Here is a 27,384-nt window from a genome sequence, read left to right as displayed (position 1 = left end):
CGCGCGTCCGCCCACGCCTTCCTGACGCCCCCCGCCCCCGCTTGCCTGACGCCTGCCCGCGTGAGCGCCCCCGGCGGGCGGAGCCGCGCCTGGCTGAGGAGCACGGAGTGGGGCTCGGGAGGAAAGGGCTTAGGGGCCCAGGCCGGAGAAGCCGCCTGCGCCTTCTCGGGCGCGGTGTGTGTGCGCGCGTGCTGCTTGAGTGCGTTCGCTCAACGCCCTCCCAGCTCGTTTCCCTGCCTTTCCCATCCTGAGGGGGGAAGACGGCGCCCCCACATGCCGGCCCCCGCGGCTGCTAGGGCTGGCGGGTGAAACGTGGACCGGGGTTCTGAGCAGGCCTTCCTTCTTGGGTAGAAAGACCTTTGGCTTTTGCTCCTTCCCTTGGTGTTTTTTGGCGCGGATGCGGATATGGTGCCTTGGGACATAGCAGCCATGTTGTGACTTGGCGCGAGGTCAGAGGCACACGTTGAGAACAGCAGGATGGGGGAGAGAGCCTGGCTCCTTGAAGACCACCTCATTTGATCATCGTTTGACTCCTCGCCACCCCGACCTCAGCACTAGCCGTTCCGCGCGCCCTGCAGTCGGCACTGGTCAGACCTGATGCATGCCACCTTTCCCCCGGTCACAGTGTCTCAGTCCTGCCTGTCAGAAGTGACTGACTGTGGCTGTTAAAGCGTTAACTCCCGCCGGCTTAAGCTTGAGAAGAGGATCGGCAGCGTTATGGGGAGGCCTGCGTTTCGTCTGTCTCTCTCACCTGGACCAGGCCACATCAGTTTCCTCATCTGTAAAATGGGGGTATTGGACATGATTTGATTTTCCGGTTCTTTTGTTCAGTGACTTTCTGAGGCCGATGGTGAAATCTTTCCAAGGGACAAGGAAAAACCACAGATGAGAGCCAGCCCTGATGGCTTAGTGGTTAAAGTTTGGTGCACTCCACTTCAGCCTCCTGGTTCAATGTTAGCTTAGGGCGAATCTTCCCCTGCAAAAATAAGAATATAAATAAACAAACTAGAAATGATTGATGGTGCAAACCCAACGGAAGTTTACAGGACAGAAAGCAGGAAGGACATGCCCAGTGGCATAGCAGTGCGTGCGGGCACAGCGGGGAGGATGGGGAGGGGAGGACTCCACCCCTTCTGGATCAGCATTGGGTTCTCAAAAAACCGAAAGGTGGGTCAAGTCCAATGTCTGTCTCTTACTGAGTATCAGTTGAGTGGGCTGTGCCAAATGGTTTTGATGTACAAAGCTAGGTATCTAGAGTGGGCGCTCTTGGAGAATTCTCATGGTGGGAATATTTGTGCTGAGGTGCCATCTTCAGGTTCTTAAAGGAGTACATTGAACCATTCATTCTAGATGTTACTGCATAGGACCATGTCTACAGTGCATGCCATTAAATACACGTGTCTGTAGATTAAACCGCAGGTTCCGTTATGGGTCGACTTGATGGGAAGGTCATCGTCCTGACAGCTGCTGCTCAGGGGATCGGCCGGGCCACTGCCATAGTAAGTTACTATCTCTGTTTGCTTCCTGCCTTTGGAGGTGTTGAATCACGTGGACAGATCCCATGGCTGTTTAATTCTGCTCTACTTTTTTTTATTGGCTTTTGTGCTTCTGTTGTCTTAAGTTACAAAAATAAAAGTTGCTACTCCTGATCCCAGGCGGATGAAGCAAGGCTTACCTCACATATTTATTATGTGACATCTCATAACTTTTGACTCTGAGAACTTATTTCTTTGCCTCAGTTTCTCTGCACTGTAATAAATTTATTACAGGGGGCCTAAAGGAGTGCATAGCCCTCTGAAATCATGTCAGTTCAGACATAGGACTCCAGAGTTCTAAGACTATCAGGTTACCGTTACCTTTACCTTGTAATTTATAGCAGCTTCTTGCACATTATATTCCTCACCTGAGCTAATAATGCAGCTTAACTGTAACGGTAGGATATAGTTTGATATTTGTGAAAACACTAGTATACTCTTAGGAGGAAAAGTGTTGAAATAACCCATTTTTCTCATTATTTGGGGTTTAGTCACCTCAGAAATGGAATAAAGGCTATCAAATCACAGAATAGTAGTATTTTGAGAGGTGTTAATAACAGAATCCTAGTTTTTTAAAAACACTATTGTATTTGATGTTACTAAAAGGGACAAAGTCAGATGACAAGCACAATGTATGTCATGTTGTACTAATTAATGATAAAAATAACAAAGGGAAGGGCGAAGCGAGACTAGATAGTTTGAAATTCCACCCATGAATAAGGAAAACAATGAAAATAAGATAAAGGGAGAAAAGGCTAAAGGATTTTCTATTCATGAGAGCAGCTTAACCAAGTAAACAAAGGATTCATTTGTGTGTTGTCTTCCAGGCTTTTGCAAGAGAAGGTGCCCAAGTCATAGCCACAGATATCAATGAGTCCAAACTTCAAGAACTGGAAAAGTACCCGGGTAAGCAACTCAGCAGCTTGAACTTGGGATTCAGAGTCCATAAGGTATTATAAAAAACAGTACTCGTCTGCTGAAAGAAAATTACTTGGCTGGTCAGCTCCACCGGCCTTCTTCTTAGAGCCTGATTCTTTGATATCAAATCTATATTCTGTGAACCTACAGACAAAAATCTGTATACTTAAATATATAAAAGTTGTATACTTAAAATTTTTTTTATCCAGCATGTTGAAGGATTCAGTACCTAATTACAAAGTTGTATGTGAAATTTAACAGTTGTTGCGTTAACTTTTAATGACAACTTTCACTTCTGTGCCCTACTCAGCACAGTGCTGTCCAGTAGGAAAATGATGTGAACCACGTGTGTGATTTAAATTTCCTGTGGCTACATTTAAAAAGTAAAAAGAAACAGATGAAAATTAATTTTAGTAATGTATTTTATTTAACTAAATATATCTAAAATACCATTTTAACATACTCAATATAAAAAAAATTTATGGAATATTTTACATTCTTTTTTCATACTAAATCTTTTAAATTCACGTGTGTTGTACACTTACAGCGCATTTCAGTTCTGACTAGCTGCATTTCAAGTGCTTAGTAGCCACATGTGCCTGGTGGCTACCATATTGGAGACAGCTCAGCCCTAAAGTCACATATGATCAGAAACCCTAAGAGATCATGCAGATTATTTCGCTGTGTATCACCCCTTACTGCACCACACTGAACTCAACTCCAGCATCAAAGGACTTCAACTAGAGTTCCTCTGAAAGAAATCAGAACAGACAGCTCATTTGAAAGTTAATTCTTCCAGCAAAATAGAACAGGTTATATAATCAAATGCAAATTAGCACATTGAATTCATGAACGGAATTAGACTATGCTATTTTAATTATTGGATTGTTTATTTATTATTGGAAAATTATTTAATTTTAATAATAGGGAATTTTAACTCCAAGTCAGAAAAACGCTGTTGTACTGAAAAAGTACTAAGGGAAGAAAGTCCTCCCAAAACTTTCTCCCCTTTCTCTCCTTTTCTATGTTTATAATCTTTTCTTTCTATATCTATAAAAGAATAATAAACCATATTTTTTTTAAAAACATTAAAATAGTGACTTTCTTTTATTAGAGAATGTTTGGGGTTTTTTACTAACTATTACAGTGTGTCTCTGAGATCCAATGCTGGATCTCTCATGTCTAGCTTTCAAGTGTTTCATCCCTTCTCCTGGCCCCTCATTTCTTCTCCTTGCAATTTAGTGCAGAAATAAGTGATTATACCCTTGACTGACAAAGTTGTTTCCAATAAATAATGGAATTGACATGAAGGTAAAGTGCACAAATGGAAACAGTCTCCTGTCTCACTGCCCTGCCCTTCCCTACCCCTCACTCAGATAGGATTCAGTGTTCCTGGGGCAGTGACTCACCTCTGGGGAAAGAGCAAGCCTGCGCTCTGTTATTACTGCTGGCTCACTGAGAAGCATCTAATATAGATCATACTTCACTGTAAAGTCTTTTCTCAGAAAAGGCCTTTAGTATTCAATTTAGAGAGTGAAGAGAAAGGGAGGGAAAGAGAGGTGTGTTATTGGGAGTTCAGGATGGGGAGGATTTTAAGATTTTTATTAATGAGATTCTTAAGATTCTTAAGACCCTACCAATGGTCAACAATCCTATGAAGGCAAAATGGACAGATACTGTAATCTTTGTACTTCAAAGCAGCTACATCTACAAGACTAAACATTTTTTATGGGTATAAGTAAATAGTTTCCCTTGTTTTATGTTTCAGGTATTCAGACTCGAGTCCTGGATGTCACAAAAAAAAAAACAAATTGATGAGTTTGCCAATGAAATTGAGAGAGTTGACATTCTCTTTAATGTTGCTGGGTAATTCATAACTTTTTAATTTCATTCTCCTCACAGAAAGTTTTCTATGTCTTTTATTAAAAGAAATTTGATAATATGGCCAAATTATTCTTTGTGAACCCTAATATATTCCTTAGGAAATAAAGCTGGATTTTGGACAGAATTTTTGTTACAAGTAAGATTCAGCAAGTAAAACAGCCATAGAAGTTGACATGTGCTTGGGGCCTAAAGGCACTTAAGGATACTCAAGACAACTGCTACCAATCCAACGCTGTTGATCTACCTAAGGCTGGGGACAGGCTCACACCAGTGGACTTGTCACTGATGTTCCACTAAGACTTATAAAATAAAATTAAAAACTGTTTTCCAGGAGTGTCTTTAAGGCAAAGTATATCTGCCAAAAACTGAGTACTCAGTTTATTGAAATGCGAATGTTCCCCATTTGTTGGCACAACATTCTGGCAAGTTCTTTCTACCTCCCAAGCGCAGCATTTCTTATTAGGACAATTAATCCCAGCAAAAGAAGTTTCACTCTGTTGCTTTATATACAGCACAAAGAGAATGGCTTAATTGAACTTGATAGAGTAGTACCAAACTTGCTGAACCATGCTTGAAGGATGAGAGACTGGAGCTGGAGCAGCCCCATGTGGAGCAGCTAGTGCTTGTGCTCACTCTCCCTTTTCAGGCATGACAGTAGAGATGAGGACAGTTGAGGCTTACGCAGGACTAAGTAGATAGAGTCTGATGTTCCACTTTTCTTGTGTGGTGTTAACGTTTATACTGTGGCATTGATAGAAAAATCCTAGAGCCTTCTTATGTATTTTTATGATTCTTCCTAATCATGTTTCAGTATGAAAAAAGTCTGTCTATTCATAGTTTATCATGTGTTACAATGTATGGAAATTAAAGCAACAATTTATGATTATCTATTTTATAAATAATCTGCTCATCTTTCATAGAAGAATATATTCAGAACCATGAAAAAATCAACTAGCAAAATTATTTTTTGAGCATCTATTAAATTTTCAGCAAAGTAAGGGATATAGAAATATAGCATGTGGTTCTTGCTGTCATTTGATTGAACTGGAAGTACAGTGGTACATGGGAATCACAACTGACAATATTTTATAAGTAATTACATAATTTTGGTCCAGGGGACAGTGAAATCAATTAGGACCCCATTGTTATAAAGCTTCCTTGAGGAAATGTGACTTGGAAAATAGCAAAGGCTATTTTGAGGGTTTTCTTTTGTTCTGCTTTGTTTACTCAGTATGTCAGAACTGTACAGTAGCGATATTACTTTGCTGCCCTGAGATGGTGAGATACTTGTTTTCCCTGCAACTTTGATTTCCCTTGAGAATGATAAGTTCTTGCCACCTGAGGGCACTGCTGCTCTTGAAATCAGAGTCCACTGGGGCAAGTGTCCTCAGTTGTTTGTAATGGCGTTGATATTTCCTGTGCATTTGGTATAGAGCTTCTTATGTTTGGGGGCTCCAGACACTTGCCGCCTTCTTTTAAAAGAAGGATCTTGTTTTCAAATAACAAATTTTTTACCTTAAGTTGTTGAGACACTTACTTACCTAATGTACCAAGTGATACTATGTTTGAATTGTTAAAAGTCTTGGTTAGGGAAGGGACAATGGTCTAAGTCAATAAATGAAAATAAAAATGAAAAGGAAGTGGAATAGAAATCGTTTTTAATGATAATTTTTCCCCATTGTTTAATTACTCTTCCAGTTTTGTTCATCATGGAACCATCCTGGACTGTGAGGAGAAAGACTGGGACTTCTCAATGAATCTTAACGTCCGCAGCATGTACCTGATGATCAAGGCCTTTCTTCCTAAAGTAAGGTGACCACCACCAGGATGACCACCACGTTAGTCTCCAGGTCTCCATCCTGGGCATCCAGAAAGAATCCTCACATGTGCTGAAGAGTAATGGTAGTTAACGTAATGACTAACATGTAGTGAACATAAATACCAAGGCATTTAGTATAAATTAATTCGTCTGACCTTCCAGTTCATCCATTCAAAGAATATTTATTAAGCACTTTCTACATGCCAGGCTCCATTCTAGGTGCAGAAGACAAATCAGAGAACTAAACAAAGTCCCTTCTGTCAGGGAACTTCCATTTTGGAGAGGTGAGACAGGATAATATGTAATCAAATAAACATATAACATGTGAGGTAGTTATAAGTACTATGAAGAGAAAAAAAGCTCAGTTATTAGAGAGGTCCCAGAGGGCCTCACTGATAAGGTGAGATTTTCATAGAGGCTGAATGGAGCAACGGAGCTAACCATTCAGGTGTTTGGGGAGAAGCTTCCAGGGAGAGGGACAGCAGGAGGCCTGTGGGACCAGAACAATCCGATGAGGTAGGTACTACTTTGTCCCATTCACTGTACAGAGAAAGAAACTAGGAGGTTAAGTAACTTGCCCAAATCACATAACTAGCAAGTGGTTAGAGCTAAGATTAGGCACACGCTCTCAGGATGGATGTACCCCACTGCTTTTCTGTACCTTGAGTACCCTCCTTACTCTCCTGTCTTTAGCTGAGCCACTGAAGTTCCAGAGAGGTGAGAGACAGCATGTGCTGAAGAGAGAGTATTCCTCCTGAGTCTGCCACCCTTGAATTCTCCAGCCTTCACACAGCTCATCAATGTTTTTCATTTTGTTATACAAATAAGCTTTAAGTACCTTTTGATACAAAGCACCACACCAGGTGCTCTAGGGGAGACAGGTGTAAATATGAAAAATGTTGACTTCAAATGAGCTTGTAAGCCAGCAGTAGCAGACAGCACGGGCTCAGACAATGGACGGGTTGACTGTGTACAGAACCAGCTCAGTTCAAGGTTGTAAATTAAATCCTAGTGAAATGCAGAAGAGCCATTCTTTCCATCCATCCCTGCTGGATGAGATGACTGGAGTACTGAATGCTGCCCTGTGCGGGACAGGAGAAGAGCTTTTTAATGGCGCAGCAGGACTGATACTTTGCTCTGAACATTCAACCTAACGTCAAGAAGGATGCAGATGAATGCTAAAAGGAAAGTTAGAGAAATTGACTTAGTAACAAAGGAATTTGTTTTTAATCTATTTGTTTAGTGCCTAGAAGGGATCTTTGGGTGGGCCCACAGATTGTTGAACTAGCAAATTTTTTAAAAATATAAATTGCCTTTTTTACCTATCTGGAGGTGATGAAAATCTGTTATTTGGAACTTGGATGCATTTTTTGAAGGCTGGTCCTTAACACAGGATTTGGGGAGAAGCAGAGGCTGTGGTAAAAGGGGAGAGCGTCCGTCACAGCTGGTGAGACGTGTGAGACTCATTTGTAAAATGAGCTTGTTCGTGTCTGCAGTGCTTCACGAGTATCAGTGAGGAACGTAGGTGTGAGGCACAGTGGAGCTGAAATTTACACTTGTAAGTGTTAACTTTTAAAATATCGAACAATAACTTGCAAATTAGTGAGTTTGCCTGTGATTTAAAGCACCTTAACAATAATCCATATGAAACAATGACACTCGTTTGTAAAAAACGAAAAGAAAAAAATCCCCCAAAATATTAACCAGTGGGATGGGGAATCAAAAGGAGTCAGTGCCACTTGTTAAGGTGACCCTAACCAACCTGACCCCAAGGTCAGACTCTGGTGTCAAAAAACCTTCGGCACAGCCTGAGCTCTGCCCCTAATTCGCCAGGTGCCCTAGGAGATGGTACTTAGGCTCTCTCAGCATCTGTTTCTTCTATTTATTTATTTACTTTTTTTTTTCTAAGATTTTATTTTTACTTTTTCTCCTCAAAGCCCCCTGGTACATAGTTGTGTACTTTTAGTTGTGGGTCCTTCTAGTTGTGGCATGTGGGATGCCACCTCAGTGTGACTTGATGAGCAGTGCCATGTCCACACCCAGGATTCAAACCAGCAAAAGCCTGGGCCACCGAAGCGGAGTACGCAAACTTAACCACTCAACCGCAGGGCCAGCCCCATGTTTCTTCTGTTTAAAATGAGGGTGATAGATTACACAATCCCTTCCAGCAGTAATTGTCTAGGATCCTCTTGTGTTCGTTAACCATGACACACATATACCCAGTTAGAACTTTCCAGAGGAAGCCAGGATTTGGAGTCCAAGCAGATCTGCAAGGTCAGGTGGTCAAAATATAGGAACACTTGTAGGAAATTTCTGTTCATGGATAGACATTCCAAGACTGAAAGATCGGTCAAAAGGCAGAGGACAAATTGAAGATTCTGTAAGAGGTCAGTGCAGAATCCAAGGTCCACTAGAAAAGAAGATCCATTACGGCAAGGATCTGGGGAGGGCTTGGATGTTTGGGGATTTTTCCTCCTTTGCTGTATTGTAGAAGAGTCCCTAGCACACGGAAGTGCTTAGCAAATGTTGGTTGAATGAGTAAGTGAATCTAGGTTATCAGTCCAGGTTGGGGTCAGGCATGGAATCACTGAAGACCCAAGGAGCCAAGGTCTGCCAAGTTTAGGAGCTGAGTTCTGGTTGATGGGGACAGAAGAGCTGAGTCAGAGTGGGACTGACTAGATACAGCTAGAGGAGATCTTTAGAGACCTTTGTAGCCCTGCCTGAGCTTCTGGAAGATCAGTCCTATGTGGCCTTACTATGTACAGACACTCCACTTTATGGGCCACAGAGGGCTGCTGCTTGGCAGGCAGAGGGAGCATCACATGGGACAGCAGGTTCTGAGCTGGGGGTAGGAAGGCAGCATGGAGGGAGGCAAGGACTTTGGGCTGGAGAATCAGCAGACAGGCCCAGCCGAATGTATGGTACCAGTGTTGGGGCAGCAGTAGCATCTCTAGGCGTGAAATTCTAGTTTGCCTGAGAGATTATTGCATTTCAGAAGATTGGAGACTGAACTCACTTAATAGCCCATTTTTATATATTAAGTTGGGCTGTATGTATTAAAAATGGATTATGTATGTTAATTATATTTCAATAAAACTGGAACAATAAAGTAAAATGGGTTATTTGCTAAAATGGATAAGAAAGAATAATTTTAAGGCTTAGTTTTCAACACCATTCTACTCTACTAATTTTCCTAGTGTTTTTTATGAGGACCCCATTTCATTATGATTCTCTTTATTTTATAGACACACAAGTTGAGTTAAATATATTCTCCCCTCCATCTTCCTTGACTTGGTGGGTCACCTCAGCCTCTCCCGGTGTCCTTCGCTGTCTCCAGCACCATGCCATAGGCTGGTTTCAGACTCTCTGCTTTTAGTATGATTGGTAGCTAAGTATCAAAACGGAAAGTAGGAAGATGACCATAAAGAGATGTATAATCTTGGCAGCCTCATCCCTGATCCATTCGATCATTCACCGTCTCCATTCCTGCCTCTGTCTGAAAGCTACTGGAGAAACTCACCCCAACGGAAGTGACTTTTTTCTCTAGACCCTTTACACTGCCTCTCAAGACTCTGCTCTTTTAGAAACTTCACTTGATTTTCATGATAGAGTATATCCTGGTTTTCCTTCCTCTGTTCTCTAGTTGATATTCTCCCTTTTCCTCCCGGCAGTTATTTGAACTCTTCCCCACTCTCTCGTGGCCACCATCTCCCCTTGTTCTCTATAGTCATCCTCCCAGCCTCTGACTTCCATGAAAAGTTAGTGCCCATTAGGCCCATTCTCTCAACCTCTTGCTTCTTCCTCCAAAACGTTTATGAGTACCCATGCCCTTGCATGTACATAATATTATCTTGAAAACATACGTATATGTTATAATTAATAAAGTGTAAGTTCATTGAAAACAAAACATTTTTTAAGTCATAGCAGCCTGTTTCATTATATATTCTTTTAGGTCTGGGGCAGGGCCCAGTAATCTGCACTTTAAACTAGCACCTCAGGAGATCTTAATTTATCAAAACGTATTGACCGCCTACTGTGCCCCTTGTCTAGGAGGACAACACAGCCCCAGACCCTCCTCTCTCAAAGTTCACAATTGAGTGGGGAAATCCTGCAGGACGTATTTTTAGGAAACACTGCCCTTGACAGGAGGCTGCCATCAGTGCATGTGGCCATGGACTGAGCTCTGCCTGCTGTGTCTGCTTTTACCACTCCTTTCCCGAACCACTACTGCAGCTTCCAGTCGTCTCCAGCATAGGCTGCCAGAGGAACCTGTAATCCCCGGATCTAGACATACCGCTCCTCCTCTGCACTAAGGCCTGCCTTATCTTCAGGGGAAATCCCAAATTCCTAAATTTAGTCCCTGTTGGCCTCTAAGGCCTCTTTCCTCCCAGGGCCTGCCTTCCAGCCAGACCCATCCCTTCCCCCCAGTTCCATAATAGAACCTTTATACCTATGCTTCTCATTCCTTAAAACACGCTTCTCTTTTGTTTTTCTGACTGTTACTCCACAAAAATGGGGTTCTCCTACCCAATGCACGTAGAAAAAAAACAATTAATTACAGCATCAGATTTGGGGAAAGAAAAAAGCTTTATTGCTAGCTTGATCTGCAAAGAGACAGGAGGCGTATTCTCTCAGATCTGTCTCCCTGATCAAGGACTTGGGGCAAAATTTATGGGATGAAGGGCAGGGTGGTCTGAAGGGTGGAGACGGATACTTGGAGGTGAGAAATGAGGTGAGTGATGATCTGTGCAAGTGCAGTCAGCTCCATGGCTCTTCATAGGACGCATATTCACAGAATGGTGATGTTGGCATGATCTGAGGGTGGAGTTTTCAGCCCTTTGATGTCAAAAAGATTACTTAACAGGCATTTGCGCAGGCCCACTTGATGGAATGGTGGTCTTACCTGGCCTGAACTGGACAAGGGGGGACTCTCAGTTCCTGAAAACCCACTCTTATTACTCTGTTGGTAAGACGGGGTCAGTTGAACTGGTCCTGGAGGGCCCACGGTTACACTAATACTCTAGTTTTCAAAAACCGACCCACATATTTCCTCCTAGGAGCCCTCCTCTGAGTGTCCAACAGTGGATTGGCCCCTTCCTACCACCCACCACCTGTTCTCTGTGAAGGCCCATGCTGTCTCTGGATGCTGATTATGTCAGCCACCCAGTCAGACTGGCAGCTCTCCATAGGCAGGGACTGTGTCACTTATCTTTGAATCTCCTGGACCTACACAATACCCAGCCACTGTAGGTATTCATCAAATAATGTGTTCACTGGAGTAAGAGTTTTCTAACATCAGGAACACAGTAAATATGAACATTCATTTGCACTGGCTTAGAGTTCATCCTCGGTCTTGCTGATACTCTTGTGACAGGGAAGGTGGTAGTCCCCCTGGGAGATGTTCTTGCCAGTGAGAGTGTACTCTGCCATCAGTTCCCAGCAGTGATGAGGAGGTTGTTAAGACTGCTTAATAGTACTTCATGTTAACAGCTAATAAGATGGTTCTGCAAACCCAGAGTAAATGCAGATCTTTTAAAGAGGTAGTATTTTTAGCCTGCAGAGTGGCATTTTTTTTTTTATTATTTGTTTTATTTTGGCAGATGCTTGCTCACAAATCTGGCAATATTATCAACATGTCCTCTGTGGCTTCCAGCATCAAAGGTAAGTCTGTTTTCCTCTGGGGGTTGTGATGAACATACTCATAATCTTCACAAGCTAAGGGTTTTGGAAACAAGCATAGCAGATATGATAAAACTTACCCATAACTTCAAAACTGCTCTTTTAAAATTAGTATTAAGTTCCTTGTCTACCAGTCCTTTCACCTTACATGTGATCCAGTGACATTAAATGAAAGTTTGTTTTTTGTGCTCTCCCGTTTAGTTCTTCTAATGGATATGGCAGTGGAGATCAAAGTGGGAGAAGGAAACATTTATTCATTTGATTAATCAAAAATGTATTGAACACCTACTGTGTGCCCCTGCCCCCAGAGAGTTCACAGTCCAAAACGGGGAGCGGGGAGAGGCTCAGGCAAACACACGTCTTCCACCATGTGATAGTTCCACTAAAGCGGAACACGCGCACTTAACCACTGAGCCACCAGGCTGGCCCCAGCTATTTCATTTTAAACTTGAAAATCCATGTGTGCCAGACTGTGCCCTTATCTCCATCTTGCACTGCAATCCTGGCCCTTCAACTTGACTTCTCGTTTAGGGCCCAGATCAACTGTCTTTGTGAAGCACCCCCCCAAGCCCACAGGCAGAGTTACTTCCCGTATTGTCACAGCACTTCATACAAAGCTCTGTTACAAAAAAAAAACAAAAAGAAATAGCCACTGCTGAGAGAACATTCCTTCTCTTTGCGAGGATACACACATTAAGCCTGCATGAGACAGAAATGCAAAGAAATGCCTAAGCTTCTTGGTCTTTTGTTTTGCTTTGCTTTACCCTAATTTTCTTTTCTTTTCTTTCTTTTTTTTTTTTTGAGGAAGATTAGCCCTCAGCTAACATCTGCCGCCAATCCTCCTCTTTTTGCTGAGGAAAGCTGGCCCTGAGCTAACATCCATGTCCATCTTCCTCTACTTTATATGTGGGACACCTGCCACAGCATGGCTTGATAAGCGGTGCTGTGTCCGCACCCGGGATCCAAACCGGCGAACCCCAGGCTGCCAAAGCAGAACGTGCAAACTTAACCACTGCGCCAGTTTTCTTTTTTTATCTTTTTTATTTTATTGAGGTCATAATAGTTTATAACACTGTGAAGTTTCAGTTGTGCATTATTATTTTTCAGTCACCATATGTTGCCCGCAGCCGCAAAGGGCAAGGAATGACAGGCACCGCCAAGGCTATTTGGTTGTTTCAGCAATCAAAGGTTTTGGATAAAGGGAAACAGAACAAGGAGTGGGCATAAGGGAGAACAACAAATCGGTACTTACAACATCCACACCACAATCAGCTGGGGAAGTCCCAATAGTTTGTACGGCGGGTGGGAGTGCCGATTGTCCGGGTCTGAGGCAAGGTGTCCTTTCCTCAGTGAGACTCCCAATTGTTCTATGCCTGTGACTCCCTTTTACCCTAAGGTTTCTCTGGGTTCTGACTCAGGGTTTTAGACATTTGGATATTTTGAGTTATTTCTTCTTGTTCCCACAGATGGGGTGCTTCTATCTTTTTCGTTCCCATGGATAGGATGTTTCTAAAGTCCTGTCAGGTGCCCGTCAGGGTGGCCAGCCCAGACAAGGAACATGACACAGGACTCATTCTTTGTAACTTGTGCCTTAGAGTCAGGGCCGAAGTGGCCCTGAGCCCAGACACATTCCTTTGTGTAGGGCCCAGGCCCAGTATCCTTGGAAGGTGGGGAGGTCAATGAACTCTGTGCACCTTATAAATGGTGCCTCTTCACCCCTTGTGCCCACACCCTAACCCCCTTCCCCCTGGTAACCACTAAACTGTTTTCTTTGTCCATGTGTTAGTTTTTCTTCCACATATGAGTGAAATCATATGGTGTTTGTCTTTCTCTATCTGGCCTATTTTGCTTAGCATATTACCCTCCAGGTCCATCCATGTTGTGGTGAATGGGACAATTTTGTCTTTTTTATGGCTGAGTAGTATTCCGTTGTATATATACCACATCTTTATCCATTCATCAGTCGGTGGACTCTTGGGTTGCTTCCACATCTTGGCTATTGTGAATAATGCTGCAGTGAACATAGGGGTGCATATATCTTTACACATTCATGTTTTCATGATCTTTGGATAAATACTCAGTAGTGGAATAGGTGGGTGGTATGGTTATTTCTATTTTTAACTTTCTGAGGAATCTCCATACTGTTTTCCATGGTGGCTACACCAGTTTGCATTCCCACCAGCAGTGGATGAGGCTTCCCTTTTCTCCACATCCTCTGCAACATTTTTTGGTTTTTCTCTTGGTAATTATAGCCATTTTAACAGGTAAAAGGTGATATCTCATTGTATTTTTGATTTGCATTTCCCTCATAATTAGTGATGTTGAACATCTTTTCATGTGCCTGTTGGCCATCTATATATCTTCTTTGGAAAAATGTCTGTTCGTGTCCTCTGCCCATTTTTGGATCAGCTTGTTTGTTGTTGAGATGTATGAGTTCTTTGTCTATTTTGGAAATTAACACCTTGTTGGATTTATGATTTGCAAATATTTTCTCTCAGTTGGTGGGTTGTCTTTTTGTTTTGTTCCTGGTTTCCTTTGCCTTGCAGAAGCTCTTTAGTCCAATGAAGTCCCATTTGTTTATTTTTTTCTTTTGTTTCCCTTGTCCAAGTAAAAATGGTATTCGAAAAGATACTGCTAAGACTGATATCCAAGAGTGTACTGCTTATATTTTCTTCTGGGAGTTTTATGGTTTCACATCTTAGCTTCAAGTCTTTAATCTGTTTTGAGTTAATTTTTGTGTGTGGCAAAAGATAATGGTCTAACTTCATTCTTTTGCATATTTCTGTCCAGTTTTCCCAGCACCATTTATTGAAGAGACTTTCCGTTCTCCATTGTATGTTCTTGCCTCCTTTGTCGAAGATTAACTGTCCGTAGATGTGTGGGTTTATTTCTGGGCTTTCAGTGCTGTTCCATTGATCTGTGTGCTTGTTCTTGTACCAGTACCATGTTGTTTTGATTACTACAGCTTTGTAGTATATTTTGAAGTCAGGGATTGTGATGTGTCCAGCTTCATTCTTTTTTCTCAAGATTGTTTTGGCTATTCGGGGCCTTTTGTTGCCCCATGTAAATTTTAGGATTCTTTGTTCTATTTCCACATCATTGGGATTCTGATTGGGATTGCATTGAATCTGTAGGTTGCTTTAGGTAGTATGCAAGTTTTAACTATGTTTATTCTTCCAGTCCATGAGCCTGGAATATCTTTCCATTTCTTTATGTCATCATCAATTTCTTTCATTTAACGTCTTAAAGTTTTCATTGTGTAAGTCTTTCACCTCCTTGGTTAAATTTATTCCTAGATATTTTATTCTTTTTGTTGGGATTGTATATGGGATTGTATTCTTAAGTTCTCTTTCTGTTAGTTTGTTATTAGAGTATAGAAATGCAACTGACTTTTGTAAGCTGACTTTGTACCCTGCAACTTTGCTGTAGTTGTTGCTTGTTTCTAATAGTTTTCCTATGGATTCTTTAGGGTTTTATATATATAAAATCATATCATCTGAAAACAGCAAGAGTTTGACTTCTTCCTTGCCAATTTGGATTCCTTTTCTTTCTTTCTCTTGCCTAATTGCTCTGGCCAAAACCTCCAGGACTACGTGGAATAAGAGTGGTGAGAGTGGGCACCATTGTCTCGTTCCTGTTCTCAGAGGAATGTCTTTCAGTTTTTCCCCATTGAGTATGATGTTGGCTGTGGGTTTGTCATATATGGCCTTTATTATGTTGAGATAGTTCCCTTCTATGCCCATTTTGTTCAGAGTTTTTATCATAAATGGATGTTGGCTCTAGTTAAATGCTTTCTCTGCATCTCTTGAGATGATCATGTGGTTTTTATTCCTCATTTTGTTAATGTGTATCATATTGATTGATTTGCAGGTGTTGAACCATCCCTGCATCCCTGGAATAAATCCCACTTGATCATGTTGTATTATCCTTTTAATGTGATGCTGTATTTGGTTTACCAATGTTTTGTTGAGGATTCTTCGTCTATGTTCATCAGCAATATTGGCCTGTAATTTTCCTTCTTTGTGTTGTCTTTGTCTGGCTTTGGGATCAGGGTGATATTGGCCTCATAAAATGTGTTAGGAAGTATTTCATCATCTTCAATTTTTTGGAATAGTTTGAGAAGGATAGGTATTAAATCTTCTTTGAGTGTTTGGTAGAATTCTCCAGAGAAGCCATCTGGTCCTGGACTTTTATTTTTTGGAAGACTTTTGATTACTGTTTCAATCTCTTTACTTGTGATTGGTATATTCAGATTCTCTGTTTCTTCTTGGTTCAGTTTGGGAGGTTGTATGAGTCTAAGAATTTATCCATTTCTTCCAGATTGTCCAATTTGTTGGCATATGGTTTTTCATAGTATTCTCTTATAATTCTTTGTATTTCTGTGGTATCCATTGTAATTTCTCCTCTTTCACTTCTAATTTTATTTGAGCCTTCTCTCTTTTTTTTAAATTAGTGAGTCTGGCCAAGGGTTTGTCAATTTTGTTTTTCTTCTCAAAGAACTAGGTCTTAGTTTCATTGATCCTGTCTACTGTTTTTTTGGTTTCAATTCATTTATTTCTGCTCTAATTTTTATTATTTCCCTCCTTTTGCTGACTTTGGGCCTTTTTTGTTCTTCTTTTTCTAATTCTGTTAGGCGTAATTTGATTGCTTATTTGAGATTTTTCTTATTGGTTAAGGTGGGCCTATATTGCCATGAATTTCCCTCTCAGGACCACTTTTGCTGCATTCCATGTGAGTTGGTATTGTGTATTTTCATTTTTATTTGTCTCCAGTTGTTTTTTGATTTCTCCTTTAATTTCTTCAATGATCCATTGGTTGCTCAGTAGGTTGTTGTTTAGTCTCTGCATGTTTATCTCTTTCCCAGCTTTTTTCTTGTAGTTGATTTCTAGTTTTATAGTATTATGGTTGGAAAAGATGCTTGATATGATTTCGATCTTCTTAAATTTATTGAGGCTTGCCTTATTTCCCAACATGTGGTCCTTCTTTGAGAATGTTCCACGTGCACCTGAGAAGAATGTGTATTCTGCTGGCTTTTGGGTGGAGTGTTCTATATATATCTATTAAGTCTGTCTGGTCTGTAATTCATTTAGTTCCACTATTTCCTTGTTGAGCTTCTCTCTGGATGGTCTATCCATTGATGAAAGTGGGGTGTTAACATCACCTGCTATTACTGTGTTGCTGTTAATGTCTCCTTTTAGGTCAGTTAATAGGTGCTTTATGTACTTTGGTGCTCCTGGGTTACATACACATATGTGTTAAATCCTTTTGGTGGAGTGTCCCTTTTGTTGTTATATACTGCCCTTCTTTGTCTCCCATTGCCTTTTTTTTTTTTTTGGGTGAGGAAGATTGGCCCTGAGCTAATGTCCATGCCAGTCTTCCTCTTTTGTATATGGGATGCCACCACATCATGGCTTGATGGGCAATGTGTAGGTCCACGCCCAAGATCTGAACCCATGAACCCTAGGCCTCCAAATCAGAGCACGTGAACTTAACCACTACATCACCAGGCTGGCCCCATCTCATTGTCTTTTTTATCTTGAAGTCTACTTTGTCTGCTGTAAATATGGCAACACCTGCTTTCTTTTGTTTGCCATTGGTTTGGAGTATTGTCTTCCATCCTTTTACTCTAAGCTTGTTTGTCTTTAGAACTGAGACGTGTTTCCTGGAGGCAGCATATTGTTGGGTCTTGTTTTCTAATTCATCCAGCTATTCTATGTCTTTTGATTGGGGAATTTAATCCATTTGCATTTAGAGTGATTACTGATATATGAGGGCTTAATGCTGCCATTTTATCACTTGTTTTCCAGTTGTTCTGTATTTCCCTTTTTCTTATCCCGTGTATTTCAGACGGATGATTCAGTTTGGTGGCTCTCTATGATGGTTTTCTCAGTTTTCTGCTTATTTATCATTTGTGTCTCAGTTGTGATTTTTTTAGTGGTTAACCTGCACTTTGTGTACAAGATCTCATAGATGAGATAGTCCATTTCTGATAGACTCTTATCTCTTTTGACTAAGCAGTTTCCATCCCTTTCCCCTTCGCCTTCTGCATTATTGTTGTCACAACTTGTTCCATTTTGTGTTGTGAGTTTGTGGTTAAAATGATGAGACTATATTTATTCTTGATATTTTCCTTCCCTTCATCTTTAATGTTATGCTAATCTGTTCTGATAAAGAGTTGCAGTTTTCTGATTTTGTCTGCCTGTTTATCTCCTTGCTGAAGGCTGTGTAAACCCTTTCTTCTTCTTTTCAGGTATGAAGGCCTTCTTGATCAAATCTTGTAGGGGGCCTTGTGGCAATGAACTCCCTGAGCTTTTGTTTATCTGGGAAAGATTTTATTTCTCCATGATATATGAAGGATATGTTTGCTGGATAGAGTATTCTTGGCTTAGAGTTTTTGTCTTTCAGAATTTTTAATATATCATTCCAGTCTCTCCTAGCCTGTAAGGTTTCTGCTGAGAAATCCAATTAAAGCCTGGTGGGGTTTCCTTTGTAGGTGATTTTCTTCTGCTTTACTGTCCTTAGTATTTTTTCCGTGCCATTAAGTTTTGCCAGTTTTACTAATCCATGCCTTGGAGAAAGTCTTTTTACATTGATGCAATTAGGAGTTCTCTTAGCTTCTTTTACTTCTAATTCCAGCTCTTTCCCCAGGGTTGGGAAGTTTTCAGCTATTATTTCTTTGAACAAGTTTTGTGCTCCATTCTCCTTCTCTTCTCCCTCTGGAATACCTGTATTTCTGTTCACTAAATTGCTAATTTTATCCTCCGTAATATCAGCTCTGTCATTCAAGGTCTCCAAATTTTTCTTTATCTCATTTATTGTGTTTTCATCTCCAACATTTCTGATCGTTTTTTTCTTTATAGTTTCAATCTCTTTTGTGAAGAATTCTCTCCGTTCATTAATTTTGTTCCTGATTTCATTGAACGGTCTTTCTGAGTTCTCATAACTTATTGAGTATTTTATGATGGCCATTTTGAATTCTCTGTCATTTAGATTGTAGACTTCTGTGCCTTCAGGATTGCTTTCTGAGTATTTGTCTTTTTCCTTCTGGTCAGGAGTATTAATATACTTCATACCATTCAATGGGGTGGATTTGTGCATTTGCATACTGATAGTATCTGGTCATACATTCCACCTGCCACCACTGGAGAGGGGGCAGCACCTGTGTAATCTGAGCCCACCGTGATCCCTGTCAGCCCTGCTTGTCCGAGCCTGGGCCACTTGTTGGGACTGCAGAGGCCCTGTGGGCTCTCCCACCAGACAAGAAAGCGATTATGCAGGAGCTCAGGGCTGCTGCCTGCTCCCACAGTCCCACTGAGTTGCAGTCCACCCCTTGGGGCTGCAGTGGTACTATGGGCATTCAAGGCAGCTGGGAATTTGTTTGCCTGGGTGCACAGCTCCACTGCCATCTGCTCCTAGGTCACACCAGCCATTAGTGCTTTGTGGGCAGGGCCTCCCCACTGGGTCTGAGCCTAGCCATTCCCTGGGACTGCAGTGGCTCTGGGCTCTCCCACCAGACGAGAAAGCGATCGTGCGGGGGCTCAGGGCTGCCATCACCTGTTCCTGTGGTCACGCCGAGGCACGCTCCCACCCTTGGGGCTGCAGCAGTACTATGGGCCTCCAGCTGGGAGAGCAGCTGCATGCGTGTACAGGTCTGCTGGGGGACCAGAAGAGTACTCACCTATCTCCACCACCTCTCCAGGGGTAGTCCATCCCCCTTCAAATGTATAGCTGCGCAGGTCTCTCAGGCATCCTGAGGTGCTGTGTGGGTATCTTCTGCTGATCAATGAATGACCATTTAGTTGTAGTTCGAAGAGGGAGAGACAAAGGGAACAGCTCACTCCACCATGATGCCGATGTCACTCCTAATTTTCTTTTGGAATCTGCCTAAGGTTTCTCCCAGCTGATGATGAAAAACTAAAACCACTTGTCATTTAAGTGCAGCATCTCAACACCTGAGTCTCAGTTGAGTTGTGCCGATAATGATACTATTTTCCTAAATTCAGAAACTCACCCTATTAAGGGAGAAAACCTGATATCAATTTTTAAAAAACAGTGGGGTGAGAGGAAGCATGACACTGGTTACTGGGGACACTAATTTGTGTTCCCTTTCTAGAGGAGACTGTGTTTTTCATTCCTTCACTTGTCGAACCTTCTCTTCATCCTCAGGAGTTGTGAACAGATGTGTCTACAGCACAACCAAGGCAGCCGTGATTGGCCTCACAAAGTCCGTGGCTGCAGACTTCATCCAGCAGGGGATCAGGTGCAACTGTGTGTGTCCAGGTGAGTTAGGCTCCACAGGGCTATGAAATTGTCCTTTGTGACATCCCACTTGCCACTGTGAGAGAGATCTCCATAAGCTTGTTTACTACCTGTTACTGTGGCCTGTCATTGGGACAAGTTCAAAAGGGAAAGAGTCCCATCCTGTTAAGGTAACAGTCTAACAGTCAGTTGGGAGAGAGATCCTAAGTCATCAGGAATAAGCCACTGAGGCAAACAGTTTACATGCTGCTCATGCACGTGGCGGCAATTCTAAACCACTGGGTTAAGAGACATGAGTCACCAGGGCTTACTGTTTTGGAAGCAGACCAGGGATGACTGTGTCGGGGGGAAGATGAAAAGTAGCCCATGCTCACAGGACAGCGGAAGAAAGTAAGAGGAGCCTCCCAGAACACAGGGGCTCTGCCGTGGAAATCACCTGGGTTGGCCCAGGGATAAAAAGGAGGGATTAATACCTTCCTTGATGCTATACAAAGTGAGTCAGCAAACTATGGCCTGCAGGCCAAATCCAGCCCACCGCCTATTTTGTAAATATAGTTTTATTGGAACACATCCACACCCAGTTTGCTTCTTGTATTGGCAATGACTGCTTTCATCCTACAACAGCAGAGTTGAAAACAAATGGTTCTTAACACCAAGAATATTTACTGTTTGGCTCTTCACCCAAATGTGCTGACCGCTCATAAAAGAAAGGAGAAAAGCAGAACTTATTAGTAGCAAGGACATTCAATGTGTCCAAACTAAAGCATTCAATAACCTATTTCTTAGGAATGACTTCTCATTTTCTTAATATCTGTAGGTGTGTCTATTAATTAGATATGCCCTTTCACCTGGTTCCACTGACCAACATGAATATAGGCTACCTAAGAAGAATTACTAACTTCCTCTCTGGAAAGAAATGAAATGAACATCCAGGATCCAGGTTTTTCTCAGTAGTTCACAGCTGGTGTGGGGATTGAGGAGGGGAAGCATTGCAGTTCCCTGTGGGACCTTTCACGACCTGGAGGGTATGCTAGGATCTGGGGGGGAGTTGACGGGGAATAGGCTGGACAGCCCCACAGGAGATTCTGATGTAATCCAGCCTGGTCTCCCCTCAGGTTGAAAACCACTGATTTATTAAAGAGGGAAGACGACTATATACCTTTTGTTGACACAGAATAACCAATAACCATTTTATAGATAAGAAAGATAAGGTGCGTTTTACTTGAATCAGGCAGTCTCTACAAAGGAAGAAAGCGTTCCAGAGAGGCATGGTTTTCAGTACAGTTTTATACCTTTTTAGAACACAGAACATCCATAAAACACACCCAGGATACATATTCATCAAAGTTTCAGAGAGATACTCAGTTGCAAATTAGCAAGCAGGTCAACATGACCCTGATGTCAGGAAGGGGAACTTATCTTTAAAGAGTTCTGATACTGGTGGGCACAGGAGGGGAAGTGTGCATCCTTATCTTCAAAGAGTGCCTTCTTTTACTTTGAGATAATGCATAATGCCCTCTTTAATGGTTAAGGCAGATGTTTGATAGGCTATAAGTCAGGTGTCTTTAGTTCAAGCCAAATCAGTTTTAAACCAAAATAGCTACCCCATATACCTCAATATGTGAAAATTTCTTGTCACTTTCAAGCTACAGCATTCCCCTTATGGAGGTGTTGTGTATAATTTTTCTTGGACTAAAAAGGTAAACATCGGTAGCACTAAGAAACAGGAGGATACAGAAGAGACAGTTTCACTTGGTTTTAACATACAAACTGGTGATACCTGAGCCTATCTGTTCTTGGTACCATTTACCCGGTGGAATAAATGGCAAAATGATTTGGAAAATGTGATTGTTTTAGCAGCTAGCCTTTTCAGAAGATTGGAAAATATGTTATCAAATTCTCTGGGACAAGGAACTAGCTGTGACTCACTGACCCAGTCCCAGAAGGAAACATGATGGGGAATGAGTGTGTGTGGGATGGTGCTGATGGCTGTAGAGTCACAGCTGGTCAGCACGACTTGGGTAGACAGTAGCATGGTGTGTCAGCCTGTGCCATGGACACAGCAGAGTCAGGTGACAGTGGAATGAAGCAGAAGGCATAGGCTTGATCCACAGCTCTCATTTAATGGCCATTCATACTGGCCACATGTAAGATGTGACGCTCATTTTCCTCAGTGGGAGGAAGCTGTAGAAGCTGTAAGGATTTTGAGGAGAGTGTTAGAGAAGCTCAAGGCATCTTGAGCACACTGCTGGTGAAATTTTGGACTTTAAGGAGGCTGTTGATGAGAGAAGTAAGCAAAATGTTGTCTGAGGGGCTGGCCCCGTGGCCGAGTGGTTAAGTTCGCGAGCTCCGCTGCAGGCGGCCCAGTGTTTCGTTGGTTCGAATCCTGGGCACAGACATGGCACTGCTCATCAGACCACGCTGAGGCAGCGTCCCACATACCACAACTAGAAGGACCCACAACGAAGAATATACAACTATGTACCGGGGGGCTTTGGGGAGAAAAAGGAAAAAAATAAAATCTTTAAAAAAAAAAATGTTGTCTGAAACTGGATACAAGGGGGTCTTTGTTATGTGGTTTCAGAAATTTTATCAGCACTATTGGCTGCAGTGACATGGAAGGTATAAAATGTTTCTAATGAACCAGGCAATGTAGCGAAGGCAATTTCCTCCCAGAGTGGGGAGAGTGCCGCCCCTCCGAGTAAAATGTGAGAGGAGAAAGAAGCTAAAGAAAGGGTTCTTAGAAAAGTGTCAGAAAGTGCAAATTTTGAAGCTTCCCAGCCTCTCCAGAGAAATGGCAAATGGTCATAAAATTAAGGAATTATTTCTGAGCAGACCTCAAATCTGCAGTGCTGTGAGGAGCCCGCTCTAAAGATGGACCTGAAGGATGACTGCAGATCATTTTCCGTGACCGTAGGAAGACCGTGTGGCCTCCTGGAGTACTGTCAGTCAGAAAGAGGCTTCCTGAGAATTTACAGGTTACATACGTTAACAAAAAAAGTCTGGGGAACTTTCTCTGTAGGAAGGTGAACTAAGTGGGGTTGTAAAAATTTTAGTGTCATTCTTATTTTTCTTTTTTTAAGTAAAATATTGTAAATTATATTTTTCAATGAAAAACATGAAACAATGTTAAAATAGGAATTTGAAGCCAATGAAAACTGGCAAGATAATGAGGAAAATTTAGAACCAAGGACTGTGACAAGCATGGAGCTGTCCCTGAGGATTCAGAGTGAACGTGACAGCAAAGAATGGTTTTGAGATCATTGAGACAATGTGGGTCCTTGTACTGGTAAAGAATTGTGTGATATTACCTAGCCCTCAGGGTTGTTGTGAGGATTACTGAGATAATACCTGTAAAACTGCATACAGTCCATAAAGTATCATGTCAGTGTAATGCGACTAAAATGCTGGTGTTTCACTCAGAGTCCCTGCCTAGTGTCATAGTGAATTGTAGTCTGTGCTTTTAAAAATCATGGAAATGCTGTTAAAGAAGTTATAAGCCTATGAAATAAAAGGGCAGGCAGAAGAGGTGAAATTGCTGTTCCAAGTTATGGACAGGATTTCTCTGGTACCTGTATCCTACGGAAAGGAAGTTTAAAGTTGAGTTGCCAATTTCTTTTTCAGTCTAAGTAAGTAACCAAGCTGAATGTCACCCTTTGATTTAGGAACCGTTGATACCCCATCTCTGCAAGAAAGAATACAAGCCAGACCAAACCCTGAAGAGGTATGTCTCCTATTTTAAATGTGTTTAAATCTTTTAGTTAAAAAAAATGCCCTCTTCCTTACGCAGAGTAGACAAATGCATAGAGACAGAAAGTAGAAGGGTAGTAGCCGGGCCTGGGGGAGGGGCCTGGGGAGTTAGTGTTTAGTAGGCATAGAGTTTCAGCTTTGCAAGATGAAGAGACTTCTGGAGATTGGTTGCACAACAGTGTGAATGCACTTCATGCTACTGAACTGTACACTTAAAAATGGTTAAGATGATAAATTTTATATTATGTATATTTCACCACATTTTCAGAAAAATTTAAAAACCCTCTACTTTAAGATTAACTTCCTGATCTGTCACAGTGTCTGTAGGTTTTAGTATAACACAAATAGTTTGAGCAGCGTAGGAGTCACCATAGTCCTGCGTGGCCCACAGTTAATAATATTAATGATACTCTCATGTATCATGCGTGAATAATCGAGGCAGCAGGCCAGTGGCCTCTGTAGATCTCTCTTGCTTTGCCTCCTGAAGGAGCTGCCAGTGAGTTCATACTTTAGCTCACACCACTGATGTCTGGTGTGGTGTCTGGTCACAGGCACGGAGCGACTTCCTGAAGAGACAGAGGACGGGAAGATTTGCAACCGCAGAAGAAATAGCCCTGCTCTGCGTGTACCTGGCTTCTGATGAAGTAAGCGCTATTCTTCCCAGGGAGGTCATTATTCTCAATCACATTGGCCCGCTATTTTTGCTCATCAAGTAATGTCATTTTACAGAGTTACAGCATATGATCGTTAAGTTGCTGCATTTACGAGGTAGGGATAAGTTCTGATTTAATTTGCTCAAAGAAAGACCACTTTGATCTGAGCCACTAACTCTTCCTCATTCAAGTTTATATGTCACCAAATCTTGTAGCAAATAAAATGGAGGATGGAAAAAAATTAAATCACTCAATTTTATGAGAAACAGTTACTTTCAAAAATTACAGTTGGGGAAGCCTTGATTAAGTGTAAATCAAACGAACCTCCAAAATCATGAGAGCTTCAGGTGAAATGGGGAGAGAGTTAACCAGATATAATTGTGTCCAGGAGACACAGAATTGGCATCTGGTGTTCTTAGTTTTACTGGAAACTTATTTAGAAGAATCCCACTGACTCTTTTCCTATGAATTTTTACTGTTTGTCATCATATATGGAAATTCCTAATTCTGTCTCTTTCCACTTTGCATCTATTTAGTAACCAGTTTCTTCCTTTTTTTTTTTTTTGAGGAAGATTAGCCCTGAGCTAACTACTGCCAGTCCTTCTGTTTTTTGCTGAGGAAGCCTGGCCCTGAGCTAACATCCGTGCCCATCTTCCTCTACTTTATATATGTGGGACACCTGCCACAGCATGGCATGCCAAGCGGTACCATGTCCACACCCAGGATTCAAACCAGCGAATCCCGGGCCGCTGAGAAGCGGAATGTGCGAACTTAACCACTGCGCCACCGGGCCAGCCCCCCAGTTTCTTCCTTAATGGCTATTGTATATTTTTAAATGGCTTACAACTGTGAAGGCAGAAACTACATTTATAAGGAATAGAGCACAAGAATATCCCCCTATGTTATGTCTTGAAATGTTACATGCCCTGGAAACTAACATGTGAGCAGAAAGAAGGAAAAGGGAGCAGGCAGGAGAGAGGTGTGTCACTGGCCACTTAGCTCCTCTTTACAGTGATTTGGTGCACATGAGGTGGTTGATGAATGTGGCAGATAGAAGGGTTGAAATGTTTTAGTGACAGAGCAGTTACTACTTGTCAGAACTATTACAACAGCTGTTAATAGCTGGGGAAATTGCTAGGCATTTGATTAATGGAGCATACATTGGCTTTTGTGATTTCTCTGAATCTATATCTTCAGAAGAGCTCACTTGATTTTGAGGTACTGCTGATAAGCTAAATTGTCCTTGTTTAGCCAGAACTTAAGTTACCAAATATTTAGAAATGTTCTGGCTTGAAATGTGCAACAAAAGGACCATTGGCCTTTTAGAGGAGACCAGAGGAGTCCATATATAAAACAGAGAACTTGCCTTTTTAAAAAAACTTGAGGGAATTGGGGTTGTTTCTTGATAAACTGATTTATCTGCTTTATATGATCCGTTTTCATATATTGAACTTGGGGCCAGCCTGGTGGCGCAGCAGTTAAGTTTGCAGTCTGCACTTTGGTGGCTAGGGGTTCACTGGTTTGGATCCCAGGTGTGGACCTATGCACCGCTTGTCAAGCCATGCTATGGCAGGCATCCCACATATAAAGTAGAAGAAGATGGGCATGGATGTTAGCTCAGGGCCAGTCTTCCTCAGCAAAAAAAAAAAAAAAAAAAAAGAGGACGATTGGCAGTAGATCTTAGCATAGGGCTACTCTTCCTAAAAAAAAAAAATTTCTGTTCTTCTATTATGATGTCTTTCCTTCTTGCCTCTTCCATTGTCTCAGGCTTTAGATGAGTTTAAAACTAAGAACACAAATTTGAGTCTTTATTATCCATGTTTAAGTTAAAAGACTGTTAAACCTCTACCACAAGGATCACTTCACCTTGAATTCTTTAGAAAATGAAAAATTCTGTGGGGAAAAAACAGTAATATTTTTAACTCCTTTAGTTTTACACAGATTTAGATGTCTGAAGTTAGTATAGAATATTTTTTTGTAGTTCAATAGATAATTATTAGTATTCACATAAATTTTAAAAACACATTTAGCATGCTCCAGTTCGTGGAATTACCTGTGTATGTTGACCAACTAAATATACACCATCTTTTAAAACAATTCTATTTGTAAATTGACACCACCACTTTATGACTGACACACTTGATTATGTTCAAAAGTTTATTAGTGGCATAAAACTCAGCTAGCTTAGAATAGTTCTGAGTCTCAAAATTAAAGTGTACTATTTTAGCCTCGACTTTATCCTAATTTGGAGAATGGGTATATATCACCAAACTGCTTAATTTTCTGATTCTGAGACCAAATACCTAATAGCCCCTGCGTAGAATGTGATACATGCTCAAACACCAGCTAGAGGCCACTTAGCTCTGGATCACAAGAACACTCAGAAGTTTTAAATCACCCGAAACTTAATTCTAATTTTCCTAAATTCTGTTTGTTAAGTGAAGTTTCCTGTTACCAGGAGAGTAAATTGTTTAGTTATCTCAGTCATACAAAAATTGAAGAAACACAACCTGTGTTAAACCTGGCTAATTGTTGGGTCTCCTTGTGTTTATCACTACAGTCTGCCTACATCACAGGTAATCCTGTCATCATTGATGGAGGCTGGAGCTTGTGATTCAGGATCTCCTTGCTGGGAAGGCAGGCCCTTCCTATACACTGTAAACCCGGCTATGAAGAAAACTCACTCATCATCTCTTTCCTATTAATGGAATATTAATGAAAACAAGCCCTTTTTAAGGATGTCATTGTTCACAAGAATTTGATTCTTTAAATATATTAATCTCTTTTGAAATCATTGTAGCTTAATAACATCACTGCAAAAGAATAGTTTTTAAAATAAGCCTCAATTTGTAAGCATATAAAATTAAAATATGAAGGAAAAAAGTAA

General features: G+C 41.5%; 1 pseudogene; it reads left to right on the top strand.

Annotated features, from left to right (window-relative positions):
• Positions 1-79: 79 nt before the first annotated feature.
• Positions 80-27,384, top strand: LOC139043287 (dehydrogenase/reductase SDR family member 6-like; annotated as a pseudogene).

This window comes from Equus asinus, unplaced genomic scaffold (genome assembly GCF_041296235.1).
Source record: "Equus asinus isolate D_3611 breed Donkey unplaced genomic scaffold, EquAss-T2T_v2 contig_197, whole genome shotgun sequence".
Taxonomy (NCBI): domain Eukaryota; kingdom Metazoa; phylum Chordata; class Mammalia; order Perissodactyla; family Equidae; genus Equus; species Equus asinus.
The sequence above is the reverse complement of the archived record's forward strand: the minus strand, read 5'-3'. Positions and strand labels throughout refer to the sequence as shown.